Raw genomic sequence first — 14,483 nt, forward strand, 5'->3', positions numbered from 1 at the left:
TGTGGCAATGATATCCAACTCTTCTGTCGTGAACTCTCCACCTCAGTGAGGAGTTCAGCTCCATTTTCTCAGTAATCTCTTCTCAGGTATAGGAAGAGAGATAGAACCTTGTCTCCAGTCACAAAGGCCTGGAATACCTTGTCAGTGTCATGGTGCTGTGAGCTGAGCATGTTAGGCATTGAGTCTTCCAGGTTAAAGATTACAATGCATACTTGTTGCATGACAACTATAGACACCATATAGGTATGGTATCTGCTGGAGCTCGGATATACTACCACGTGTCAATACCACACAAATGTGCCTGCTGTATCCAGCTTTTCATTAGGATTTGTATTCAAGGCAGTGTTGTAAGCAAAGCCTAAAATTCCCAATTACCTCTCCAGGACAAGAATATCCTTCTTTGTTTCTGTAGTAAACACTCACTAGAAGCCATTATTTTGATCAGTTTTTAGATAATACAACAATATAATCTCTCCAAAAAAAGTCAGCTTTATGCATAAATAGTTTAAAAAATTTGTCTCTCACATACATTTCTATCAATTTTGAATGTAATTGTTCAAGATGCAGTTTTTTGTACTTTTCAGGGTCTTAATTTCACAAAAACATTAATAGTTTGGTAGTACACATTAGAATACACAGTATTCTCGTAATAAACACCCATGAGGCTTTTCCTAACATACCTGTAATATTGTAGAAAATTCCTTCATCATAACCTTTACTTTCATCTCTTGCATCAATATCTACCACCAATGTGCCAGCTGTAGAATTGTCTGGAAGGATCTGGAAATATGAGGGCTTATCAAACATGGGTCCTTCTTCATTAACATCTTCCACGATAACTAAGAAAAGAAGGTCCACATCTGAGTGTTTGAATTTCACTTAAGAAGTTACAGGCTATTGCTTCAGCTCATGGAAGTCTCTACAGTTCCTTTGTACTGAGTTTAAATTCTTTCAATATAAAGAAAACAGCAACTTTGTTTTCTGAACTTCAAAACAGCTGCCCTTTGTGGATTAAATTCTTTACTGTTCAGAAAATATTTTCCTCAAAATGACTTCACTTTTGGCTCACACGTTGTCACTACTATCTGTCATGAATAATACCACCTCGTTGTTTCCTTGTGCTCCATCCTGTGTCTCTCTCATCTTAAACTGAAATAAGGAATGTCAGTGTGTAAAAAAAACCTTCCTATCTGACAAAGCAGTTAAACATTTTTTGAGAAAAATTTCATCTGGCCATAATTAAAAGATCACAATTATTTCTAATAATTTACTTTAGCTGAATGTGTTTGAGGACTACCTTTGTGCATTATAATTACACATGCTGAAAGAGAAATGAAGGAAAAATTTTTGTAATAAATTAGAGCTACCTGTAATGTTTGCTATGTCTTGGAGATGGGGCTCGCCAGGATTGAAAGCTTTTAGTGTAAATGTATAATAGGCACAACTTTCATAGTCCAGAGGTTGCACTGTTGAAATAGTTCCAGAAAATTCTCCAACATGAAATGAAGTCTCTTCAATAATAGTGTAATGAATAATGGCATTGTACCCCGTGTCTTTGTCTGTGGCTGTTACGCTTAAAATCTAAATTAAAAAAAAAACAAAGCAAACATTTACATCATTTACATCTAAATGAGGAGAACGGCAAAGCATATGCACAAGTATTAAACTGTATCGTGTTCACTGTCTGATTTACTCAAAACTATTAATTGCATTGCTAGAATACTGATACGGCATATAGCAGGACAAGTAACAGATGTCATAATCTAGGGTGTTACCCCTTCCCTTGATTCCAGCCAATCATTACTTCACATCCACAAGGCAGATGTGGAGCCAGAAATCAATATATTAAAGGAAGACAGAACACCTTAAGAACAAGGGGATACTAGGTACATGACCTAGCAGGCTTACAACAGGATGCCTGTAGGCCCTTTGAAAACCAGACCTATACAGTGCAGAACCACTGCTGGGGTAGAAGGGGTGGGGAGAGGGGCACAAAGAGAACTTGAGGGAGATCAAGTGGAATAGGCAGTCCACTGTCATATAAAATGAATGCACACTGATTTTACAGACTCCATAGACTGAACAGGCATTCACCAATGCACAATCATCATCGCACCAATTTCCAGTTTACATAAAGAACACCACTGCAGCAGAACACTCCTAATGCCACGCACCACGTGTGGAGGATCATTCTCCTTTACAGTCACGGAGTACAACTTCTGGGAGAACACAGGTGGGTTGTCGTTTACATCTTCTACAGCAATGCTTAGAGCTAAGCTTGTTGATAGTGGTGGTTTGCCAGAGTCAGTGGCCTGTGAAGAAACAAGTCATTAAATACAGCACTACATAGATATAAACTTATTTCAAAATAAAAACTCAGAAAGGAATCTTCGTCTCTGAAGATTTCCTGCTGGGTCAGTAATCACTCAGTTATATTGGTCTAACTCTGTGCTTGCTGATCTGAATACCTTCTAAGAGCTTCTCACTTTGCTCAGTACTTTAACCAGCTGTAAAGGATTCTTTAAAACACACTCTGACAATGGCAGGTGCTGGAAAAACTACTTGTATGTGCAAACCTTAATTTGATTAATAGCAGAGATGTTTACAAAGTAAGTGTAAAAATGTAAAATTTAGCCCAAGTGCATTTTTTAATATAAATCTCAGATATTGCATGCCTAAATACATTGCATGCCTACATTTTGAAAAGTGGAAAAAATTGAGAGGAACGGACAAAACTGGACTGGCAAAACAGTACAAGAAATACAGTTGTGGCAGCTGTCCAGTCTAAAACAAGCTCAGGAATGCCTTACAGATTTGACAGTAAGCTACTATGCATCTAATGTAATCTTTAGGATCTGAAGTTCATGGGCCATTTATTCAATAATAAAAATTTAACAGCAGGAAGCAAAGTTCTCAGTGAAAAATATAACAACCAAAAAACGATGAATGAATTCTAATGGAATTCATGAATACTAAGGGGTTTTTTTTTTTTTTTTTTTCGTATTTATTTATTCAGTATTTTTCAGTTTTAGCTTGAGAATTTTGCAAACTTGCAACAAATTTTTCAACTTACTATTATTATCAGCTCATAATTGTCCATTGTTTCTCTGTCTAAGGATGTTCCTGTTGTTAACTCGCCTGTGGAAGTGTTAATATGGAACGTTCCAGCAAAATCATCTTGCAAATAATAGCTTATAAATGCATTATCTCCTATATCCAGATCAGTAGCAGAGAATGTTCCCAAATCTAGAGGAGCCGCATTCTCCGGAAGAGACAGTTTTGTTTGAATCGATTTTGAGAAAACTGGAGGATTGTCATTGATGTCACTTACTCTCACGGTTACCTGCATTTAAAAACAAACTTGATTGTAGAAACAGTATCCAAAGGAGAACATTTTCATTTCAGTCTACAAAAGTTTACAGAAAAAAATAAACAAAACAAAACAAAAAAACCCAATACCATAGAGGGTTCCTAACTTCAGCATTTGGACATTTCCACAACCTCAGCATCTCAGCAATTCTATTTTTTTAATTCTCAATTGTTACAAGATAAACTTCTTTAACCAGAAGAGATGATAAGAATTAATAATCTGGGGCTTTTTAGCAAAACTATGCACAGAATCAGTTTCAGTGTTCGTCAGTTTCTTCGGTTATGAGCTCTTCATAGAGGAGCACTCTGGAAGTGATGCAGTTTGAGAAGCTGTCAAGATTGTAGTACTTCCTCAGGAGAAACGTAAATTAAATTCAACAAGTCTCTTGAAATACTCATTCTTACATAATCAGTGACACTTATCTAGACTTTTTTTTTCATTTAATGTTCTAGTGGTTTTAAAAACTGATGATTAAAAATGCAACACACTGTACCAAAGCAATAGCTGTATTGGGTGGCACCACAGAATCAACAGCTTCTACCACAATGCTGTATAGGTCATCATTTTCTCGATCTAGCGTGGCAAGAGTCACAATGTCTCCTTGGTCACTAATAGCAAACTTGTCAGCATGCGATCTCAGAAAGTATGCTACTTGTATGGCTATGCTTCCAGTCAGCGCCTTCACAGAGCCAACAACAGTCCAAACAGGTTCCTCTTCTGGAATGCTGAACTCATAGCTGGAGCTTTCAAAAGCCAGTCCGAAGCCAGTGTCATTTACCAGCAGGTAGACAGTAACGGAGACTAATGAGGGAAAATTATTCAAGTGTTAGAAGCACTAAAATAACAAAGCTGCTGGTGAAATAATCATGTCCTGAGCCCTATTTCCCTAATTTTTTTGGGTAGTTATAGAAATTGACAGAAACTGGCATGTAGGAAACGGTAGCAAAAAGAAAATAAAAGTCAGTAGCAAAAAGGAATAATATACGATACACAAGATAGAATGACTTCTATACCTGACCTTTCATGCTTGAGTGGAGTTCCAGAGCAACAACACTTCACTGATTACAGCAGTGCTGCCTCAATAAGTAGAAAAGCAAGGAGTTCACAGGATTTGATTTTTTTTTTCCTCTAAATTGCATTGTAACAAAAGAAAAGTGACATCCATAAAACCTAATGAGTTCAAATTCTATTTAGATTTCTCATCTTATTTTAAGAAAATCAGTTGTTCTTTTTGGTCACAAAAAAATCAAAAACATTTCCTAAAAATACATGAAAAATATTATTAAATATTTTTTGAAAGTGCTAAAATATATTTGCCAGTTTAAACATTTCTACCTCTAAGAAAATAGAGGAAATATTTGACACAGTCTTTTTTTTTTTTTTTTTTTTTTTTAATGTTAGAAGCACTATTGTGCTATCCTGGTCAGGATTATTAAACTAAGCTCTCTGTTCATCATCTGGAAGGAAATTAAAGAGTAAAAAGCAAATTTTCCATCATTCCTGAAATATAATATGGATTCTAACCCTAACTAGCTTTGATTTCATTGTTTGTAAAGATCACATTTATGTGGGAAGAAAAAAAAGCAGAAGGAGAAAACATAATTTACCATTTGATGCAAGCTGAGGAACTCCATGGTCAGCAGCAATAACCGTCAGTGTAACAACCGTGTCAGCTGTGATGTGGGCCAAGCTGCTGATGAGGATGATCTCTCCAGTATGGTTATTTATATGGAAAATATCAGAATGGTTCTCTAGGCTGATTTAAAAAAAAATTAGTATAATATTCACGTTAGTGACACAGGAAGTATCCCCTGATTCCCATTACTTTTGTAACAAACAACAAACAAATAGTATTTATTTGTAAATATAAATAGAACCAATAAATAGCATTTATTTATAAATATTAAAAGAATGTCTAAGAAACATACTCTAGCAACATTAACCTAGGTCTATCTGCCTTTTTATTCCCTAGTACATCTTCCACATTGAAGAAAGTGAGAATTCATGCCTTCACATCCCATTAGATCTCAAGCCTTTAATCTTCCCACAAATAAGAAGCAGACACTGTTCACTCAGCTGCATATTCTGCAATGTAAGAAGAAGAGGTGACTTTCACTTGAAGGCTGCAGATCCTAGTTTCTGCACACTCTCGTGGGTAACTGGATTGCTCACAAGAGCAAGTATACGTTTAAGGTAGAATGCCATCTCACAGATAAAACTCCTCCCTTTCAAGACCCTATTTTTAAACACCCATAGTTTTCTGACTCATTCATCTTAAGGACTTCCTAATCTATATTTTCCTGTCAATGTATCCAGGTATTTTTGATAGTACAGGGATCATCCAGGAATCTTCCTCAATTATGTAATTTTTATGCACAGCCCATTATGAATGTTCATATTTCCTGATCTCCTCCTCTCAGGAAACAGAATGTGTATAAAAATATAGTCATTCTTGGAGATTCATTTGCTTTCCACTCAAATTCCAACATGTTTATATAAAATTTTAGAAGTGGAAATAAACCTTGACTTTCAGTTCTTGATGTTATCCTCTAAATGTTTTGCGTTTTTTTTATGGTGTACTCAAGATTTGAGAAGTTAATAAAACACAAATTAATGGATCTCCTCTTTGCTAAGTTTAAAAACCATTATCGATTACAGCACTTGTAAAAGGTCTTATCTTTCAGGTCACCAGTAAAAGTACTTTGTGAGAAATAAAAACACCTTTTTGTTTCTTTAATAAAAGATACTTATTAACCTCATAGAAATTTACCTGTATGAAATAACAGAATTGTTCCCGATGTCAAGGTCAGTAGCAGACACTGACAGTACAAACATTCCTTCTTTTGCTGTTGCTACACGTACACTGGCCGAGTAGTGCATTTTTGTAAACAGAGGAACATTATCATTCACATCTAATACTTGAATGCTGATGTATGTGAAATTCTGGTGTGATGAAAGGAGAAAACCGTGACTCAGAAAATGCACAAATTCTGAATTTTTGTTAATAAAAGGGTGTTGCAACAAAGCATAACGAGATCCTCTACTTTACCTGCCTTTGAGGCATTCCATTATCAGATGCCACCAACAGCAGTTCATATTTCTCTTTGGTTTCACGATCTACATAGCCATTAACCAAGATGGTTCCATCCTAAAGAAAGTAATATAGTTCAACACGCTGAGCATTTTGATAACTCTTGTAAACCACATTCTCAAAGGAGATGAAGAACTTAAATCCTCTGTTCTCCTTTGGACAAAAGCAATGTATGACCAGTAAGTCTTAGCTTCTGGACCTGGGCTTATAATTCCAAACTTGTCTGTGACTTGGTTTTGGTTTCGCGTATACTAGAACAGTTTCTGCCTATTCTTTTTACCTGATGAGGATAACTATGTCAAATAACTAGCTGAAAAGCAGTTTCCTTCTCAGAATATCCAAACCCTTACCTGCTGGATGACATATGGGTTATCTCCATCCTCAGATGATAAGCGGTAAGAAATTCGTGCATTCTCTCCCTCATCCAAATCAGTAGCAGTTACATGTCCAACTACAGGGGGAGAACCTAACCTGTAATCTCCCTCTAGAAGTGCAAAACTGTAAGACTGCATCTGAAATTCAGGGTTATTATCATTGACATCTAAAACTGTGATGTGAAACAAGGAACTTGAATTAAGACCATCCTTTTCAGCATCAACTGCCCATACCTGCCAAGGGAAACAAAAATAGAATTGTCTGCACTGACATTTTAATGAGTTAATGAAGATATATATTAAAAAAAAAAAGTGGGGGGGAAGGGAGGGGGGAACGGGAGGGGTGAGAAGGGGTAGAAAGGAACACAGTAGAAACAAGCCAAAACTCAAAATCTGTCCTCAAATTTACTTGTAATGTGAATCCAGGTGTAGTCTCCCTGTCCAATTCTGTGTCATTCCTTAATGAAAGTACTCCAGGAATATCCACAGTAAAAAAAGTACTGTTATGAATGAAGCGTCCCTGAGAAAAGCCAGCCTAAAAAGAAAAATTAGTTTCTGTAAGATTACAATAATTAATATTCATTTTTAATATATATTATTGATATTAATACCTGACTTGTCTATAGGACTTCTCATTAAAAAAAAGCTCAAGAGTTTTGCAAGGATAATGAATGAAACCTTCTAACCTGAGCTACAGGAATAACGGAACTTCTCAGGCAAAGAGAAATGGAGGAAAGTAAGAAGCTTTTGTAGGATTCTCTATTTAAGACCCACCCATTCCTTTCCTAAAACTTTCTAGGACCGATCCCCACAGAGGGTCCTCAACAACACAGTTAGGGGAGTCTGAACTGGGAGATAAATTTACACTTCTTTAAAAATGGCATAAGCAAAAACATAAAAGCAAAACAAAAAATAAAAAAAATAAAAATAAAAATAAAAACAAAATAGCAAAACATAAGCAAATCAGAAATCTCTGCCTCCAAGCGAAGTTACCAGTGCCATGACTACATGTGAAATTTCTATATAAATAAAGGAGATAAAAAAAACAACTTTTTAAAAAGCAGGATGAAATAGTGTCGTTTTCTATTGAAGAAAAATAAACTGTATCAACTTTAGAACTGCCTTCCTCTTAGTAAGAGTTTCATCAGGGAGAAAGTTGACTTCGTTATAGAAAATTGCTAACATATTCTAAGACAGAAACAAGTTACCAAGCAATATTAAAACAGAGTTGATTATTATCCATAACGTTTAAGGTTTCTGTTGTTGCTTATTATACGGTATGACATACATGCATTCATCACTTATGCACATGCACAGAAAAACAACTTCTGTCCCAGTCTACATGCATTTATTCTTTCCTAGATTCTCTGAGATAGCCAGGAAACTATTTTGTAGGTCTTAACTCCATTGATAAGGGCCGTTTTATTGCTAGTTCCATAGAAAGCAGAATGATGTTTTCATATCACAGAATGTATTTATTGTCAACCATTTAAGAAAATCTTCTTTAGCCCATCTAATACTCTTAAAGAAGAAAAATGCTATCCTGATTCATCAAGATTAATTTGGTACCTACCTCATCATCATCAGTAACACTGAATGTACAGATAGGGCTACCCTTTTCTATGTTTTCGACCACAGCTATATCATAAGTTGCTTGATTAAATTTTGGTGGATTATCATTGACATCCAGTACACGGATAACAACATGTGTGCTAGTGTTAAGACTTGGCTGCCCTCCATCTGATGCCTCCACTTCTACTTCAAATTGCTTTGTGGTTTCATAATCCAGCTGCTGGCTCAGGAAGAACTGTCCAGAGGTCAAGTTGACAAGAAACACTGGTGAGGAAGTTAGAGGTTTTTGGCTGATAATCCTGTACTTCACGAGGGCATTGGTGCCTGCATCCAAATCTGTAGCAGATACTGTCAGTAGTTCACTTCCACGTGCTTTGTCTTCGGGGACACTCACTTCATATATACTTGATGAGAAGACTGGAGGGTTGTCGTTCACATCATCAATGACAACTGTTACACTGAGAACTGTAGAAAGTCTGGGTTGGCCTTGGTCACTAGCAATCACTTCTAAGTTGTAGATATCTTGCATTTCTCTGTCCAGTTCCTTCTTCAGCAAAATTAATCCTGAGCCATCAATATCCATTTTTTCCTCTGCACCTTTCAGAGTATAAACCACTAATCCATTAAAACCAGTATCCACATCAGTAGCTGGCACACTGGTAACAGAAGTTCCAGCTGGTGTGTTCTCCAGAATCTTAATGGTAGTGTTGGTTACACCAAACACAGGACTGTTATCATTGACATCGGTAACTTGGATAAACACAGTAGCATAGTCAGTAGTAATTCCATCTGACAAGGAAATATTTAGTGTGTAATTATTCTGGGATTCATAGTCCAGTTTGATTTTTGTCCAGATGGTTCCATTGACGTCAACATCAAATGTAGCTGATTCTGTCAGTACGCTGAGTGTAACTGGTATATGGGGGTTTAGAGACTCATATTTTACCTGTGTAAGATAAAATATTATCCATAAAAGAATTCAAAACAATAAACCACCACTTAAAAAAGAATTGTAGCTTTAACTATGTTCAAATTCATTTTATTAGTTTTACTTACTGAAAATAAGAATCAAGCCACACTATACACAGAAAAATACAGCTGGAGAGCATTGTCTCTTATTGGAACATCACTGGGGCAGAAATGTAAATAATAAAATGCATAATGAAAACAATAGAGTTCAGTTTAACTTTCAGCTCTGCCTTCCTTTTCAAAAAGAAAAGTGAAAAAAATGAACTAACTCAATGTTATAAAAATATAACACTGAAACACACCGTATTCTCTCTGATTCGGTATTAAACCTTCCACCTGTCTTCATAATTGCATCTAACTAGGAGTTATCAAAGTGCATAGCATTTTTGGATCAAAATGGGAGACAAGTTCTCTAGAGCCTTCTCAGAAAATGTCCTTCTGACAGCTTTCTAATAGCTACAAAATGGAGTCCTGGTACCTCATGTCTCTGGGTCTCATGTATCACAAACGGATGAGTGTATATTGCTTGTAGCTTACCTTTGGGCCACTGGAGTCTTTGTAGAATGTCTAAAGGCAATGAAGAGCTAGAATGAGATTTAAATGTGTCAAGTAGTTCTAGCTGTGAGTTTTGGTGGTTTATTTGTTGAACTGTTTTATTTTTGATAAGTTCCATGGTTAATTTTTTTTCTTTTGTTTTGCTTTACTTGCTGGTGAGGACAGGTGGTGATGGTGGTGGTGGGGGTTGTTTCCAATGCTGGACAGTAGCAGATAACTGTTTTAATTTTTGTTGGGTTATAGGCTTCAAATGATAGACAAGATCAGTGTGTAATAGAAATGAAGTTTAAGCAAATTCATAAATTCAATTTAAAATAAATTCCTTTTTCAAAAATAAATTCGATTCAAAGCATAATTCAAGGGGATATAAATATTTTGAGCAGGTAAGAAAGAGAATTTCCTTATAACTACCACATCCTACACAAGTGATAAAATAAAGTTGTTCTTACTCTTGCCACTTCAACAGGACTGACTAGCTCTTCCTTCACAGACACATTATATGTTTTCTGAATAAACTGAGGTCTGGAATCTCCAACCGCAAAGATGTGCACTGGCACCGATGAACTTCTTGGATTTGTGCCACCTGCAATTAAAAGAAAACTGTCTAGCAAAAAAAGAAAACACACACAAAACGTCTTCTGCCTACAAGTATACATACATACATACATACATATATATATATATATTTCCACTGGTACTGATTTGTTTTGCCTCCCCTCTCCTCCCCTCCCCCCATCCTTACTGTTAGTATTACGGCACTGCTGAGAGGTCCTAATGAAGATCAGATCATTTATCGAATGTTACACTTTCAGTACATGAAATTGAATGCACTCTTGAACACTTAATATTTAGCACAGACAGACATAGACCAGTGCACCTCTTGTGCAACTATTCTTCTGCCAGTATTCACTTTATCCACAGAATCATGATTTGAAGACACAAAGCACATACTGAGAAAATCAGAGAGAGAAACACTGGAAAGATGAAAATACTTCAGATGCTCATGCAGGAGAGGAATATCCTTCCTAGGCTACATTTACCTCTGTCATTATTCAGATTGACTATTCACCGAGTTCTTGTTACTCTCTTAAACCAAAGAAACTCTCAATAAATATGTTTAAGGAAACTACACTTGTTCTAGTCATCCTGAAAATGGTTTCGGCATCTCCGTTTTAGTTTCTCCATGCCCACATGGATGTGAGAACATAGACCAAGTTACTCATTACACTGATTTTTTATTTTACTACTTGTAAATAGACTGAATTATACATTTCTAGAATTTACAGGAATTAAAATTCCTCTAATTTATAACGTATATGCCTGAGTATCAGCCTACTGTCCTGTGCAAAAGCAGTCAATAATTAAGTTAAAGGTAGATATGAGACTTATGTCTATGGAAACCTGCAAAATAATATAAAGCAAACAGATTTAAGAGCATGATCAGAAAGTAGGGTTACAGAGGTAATATTTTGGATGAGTATGACAAATTTTTTCATCTTTAACAAATAAGAACAGGTGAAAATAGGCTCCTAGACTTTGTTTTTTAAAATATCATCCATCTTGAAAACATTCCGTAAGAGGAAGGGAAAGAAAAAACACCAACAAAATGAAAAAATAAAAAACAAAACAAACAAACAAAAAAAAACCCCAAAACTTTCATTTGAGATTGTTGTGTTGAGCTGTACTGAAGTCTTGCCTTACCATCAGTAGCTGTTACCCATAGGACAAAGTTCTTACTCTCGTTGACTCTTAATGGGATTACTGCTTTTAAACTGATTTGTCCCGTGGCTTTATCCAATTCAAAGTATCCATCTTCATTGCCACCAGCTAAGACAAAGGTTATTGCTCCATTCATGCCATCATCTGGATCATCAGCAGCAACCTGCAGAATAAGTAGTTTTACTCTAGATTTTTGTGGTATTATTAAGAAACACAGAATTTCTTATTCCTGTGTAGTCTGCAGAGAAAAATCATTAATGGAGCAGATACTTATGAATTAATATCATTCTCTTATCTCTCTTACAAATATCTGTACATACAAATTAAATACAATGCTTCAGCATAAACAACCTTTCAACAAATTTTACGATTACATCATTTTCTGGACTCCAGCAACATTCCGTTCTCAATAAATACCTCGCAAACAGCCAAGTCCAAGAAATCTATTTTCTCTCTCATGTTCGTAGAATTCAGGATGATAGATCAAGAAAAAAAAAAATCCTTTGTCATTCATGACCTGGGATACAACAGGAACCTCTATGATGCTGTTTTTACGGAATATCTAGAGATACAAGGTTTTAAAGAAAACAGTGGCCAGTTTTTGAAATCAGGGAAGTTCAGAAAAGATCTCCGTATTCAGAAAGACCGTTACACAAACCAAAGCAAGAACTCACTCACATGAAAGTGTCATTTGTACTTAATACTTCTAGTACCTGAAGAATGGGCATTCCTGCAGTCATATTGATGAAAATAACTTGTTCATATCGTGTGTCTGTAAAAGTTGGGCTGTTGTCATTTTCATCTAGCAACAATATGTTGATTGCAGATTGTGCCTCATCGTAAGGTGACAAATGATCTCTGGCAGTGACCTGAAAATGATGCAGTAAAGATACTGTTTTGTTTAGAATGCATGTTCTATAAATAGGAGGAAGAATGAGCAGCAATTGCAAGCAGAATAAACTCTATCACTGCAGTGTTATTTCCCTCCAGACAGTTCCAGAGTTGAAGTCTGGATTTGATTCTTCAAGTAAGCTGCTGATTCACTGATTCACTTCAGAGAGAGTCAACCTCTTTCCATGCTTAGATATGTGTTTGTCTCAGCTTGCTTTGCAAAGAAGTGGGCTTATTACCTGTAGATGAATAGATGGTATTTGCTCCCTATCCAACAGTGTGGAGTTCCTCACAGTTAGAATCCCATCTTGACTTATCTGGAAGGGACTATCAGCTGGAGTAAGACTGAACATTCCCTGGAAGCCTCCCTGCAAGCAGTAATGACATCAATTTACATTTGGTATTAAACAGGACACTCACCAAGCTATTCCATTAGGATATTTTATTCTTAATATTTTATTGCAGGTGGAGAGCATTTAACCTTCAGGTGTAATTATGTTTTAGTTCCACAAAAACTGGACTGGGAAACTTGAAAGAAATACATCACTGAGGCTGATGGCTACTTGCAGCTTTATGTCTACTTCTTACTTCTGTACTTTCATGTCAGTAACCTTCAGCAAACCAGGAGGAGTTTCAGAGGCAGAAAAAAGATTCACTCTTGGGCTGCAATACATTCCTCTTCAAAGAAGTGAAATTATGCTCGTTATCATTAAATATATGCAGGTACTCAGAAAAAATACATATCTATACCAACATTCACCACACCCATTTAGCGCAAATGCACTTTAAGGTTTATTTCAGAAGTACAGTATTTGTAACAACCAAAACTGCATTCATTTTACCTCATCTTTGTCAACAGCTTGTACTCGAAGAACTTCCTTTCCATTTGGGAAATTTTCTAGAATTGAGACATTGTAGCTTGACTGTGAAAAAACTGGAAGATTGTCGTTTACATCTTCAATAGTAACCAGTACTATAGCATCAGCTGTTTTCAGAATGTTGTCTTGCTGTGCTGCCTAAAAAACAGAGTTTGTAGCTGTAAATTCCATATACGACACACAATAACATCAAGCCATTCCACCTTAATCCCTTTATTCTGTGTTGTAGATTATGTAAACAATGGATGCCAACTGTGCCTTAACGTTGGCATGAGAAGCACTATTAACAGCAACATAGGCTCTTATGCTAGTTTATGAAATTGAGACTTGAACAGGATAACAATGACTACCTCAATGCCCACAATGAGATAAGGACATTCTTCTCTATCAATTGCAGTCTTTACTTCCAATATTCCACTATCAGCATTGATTGAAAAGGTGTTGCTATAGGCTGGAGGTTTCACTAAAAAACAACAAAATACTGCAGGTTAATGAAAACAAAGCATAACATTAAGGCCAATCTGTCCATTTTTATGATTTAGTAACAGCAAAATTAACAGACTGTAATGCTACAACGGGATGGCAATAGCAGGGTGGCAAAGTCTTAAGCCACAGTGAATGAATCCAAATCCAGCAGCCACAGATGCAGAAACGAAGCTGAAGAGCTGCTTGCCTCAGGTAGGAAGGGATCTCTAGCAAGAGATACCCTCACCTCCACTGCCAACCCTTAAATGAGGTCTGGGAAGGGGTGGATCCTGGCTCCTGAGTTCCAACCAGGTGTCACTGTTTCAGGTTGTGCATTTCCACTACACAGACATTCCAAATATATGGCTTTTTTTTTTTTTCTGTCCCTCAGACACCACATTCTAAAAACAATTTTTAGAAAATTCAGTCACATTTCAATGGTCTCAAATTTAGCATCTCAGGAGCTTTTAGCAGTTCTGTCAGAAAGAAAGTCTCCCTATGGAACTGATACTTCTAGCTGGCCCTGATTGAAAATCCTGAATAGAAGATTCCAAGTTGTCTTACATTTTAAATCAGAAATTTACTCTGAAGAGGTTATG

Source organism: Tetrao urogallus (assembly GCF_951394365.1).
Source record: "Tetrao urogallus genome assembly, chromosome: 2".
NCBI lineage: Eukaryota > Metazoa > Chordata > Aves > Galliformes > Phasianidae > Tetrao > Tetrao urogallus.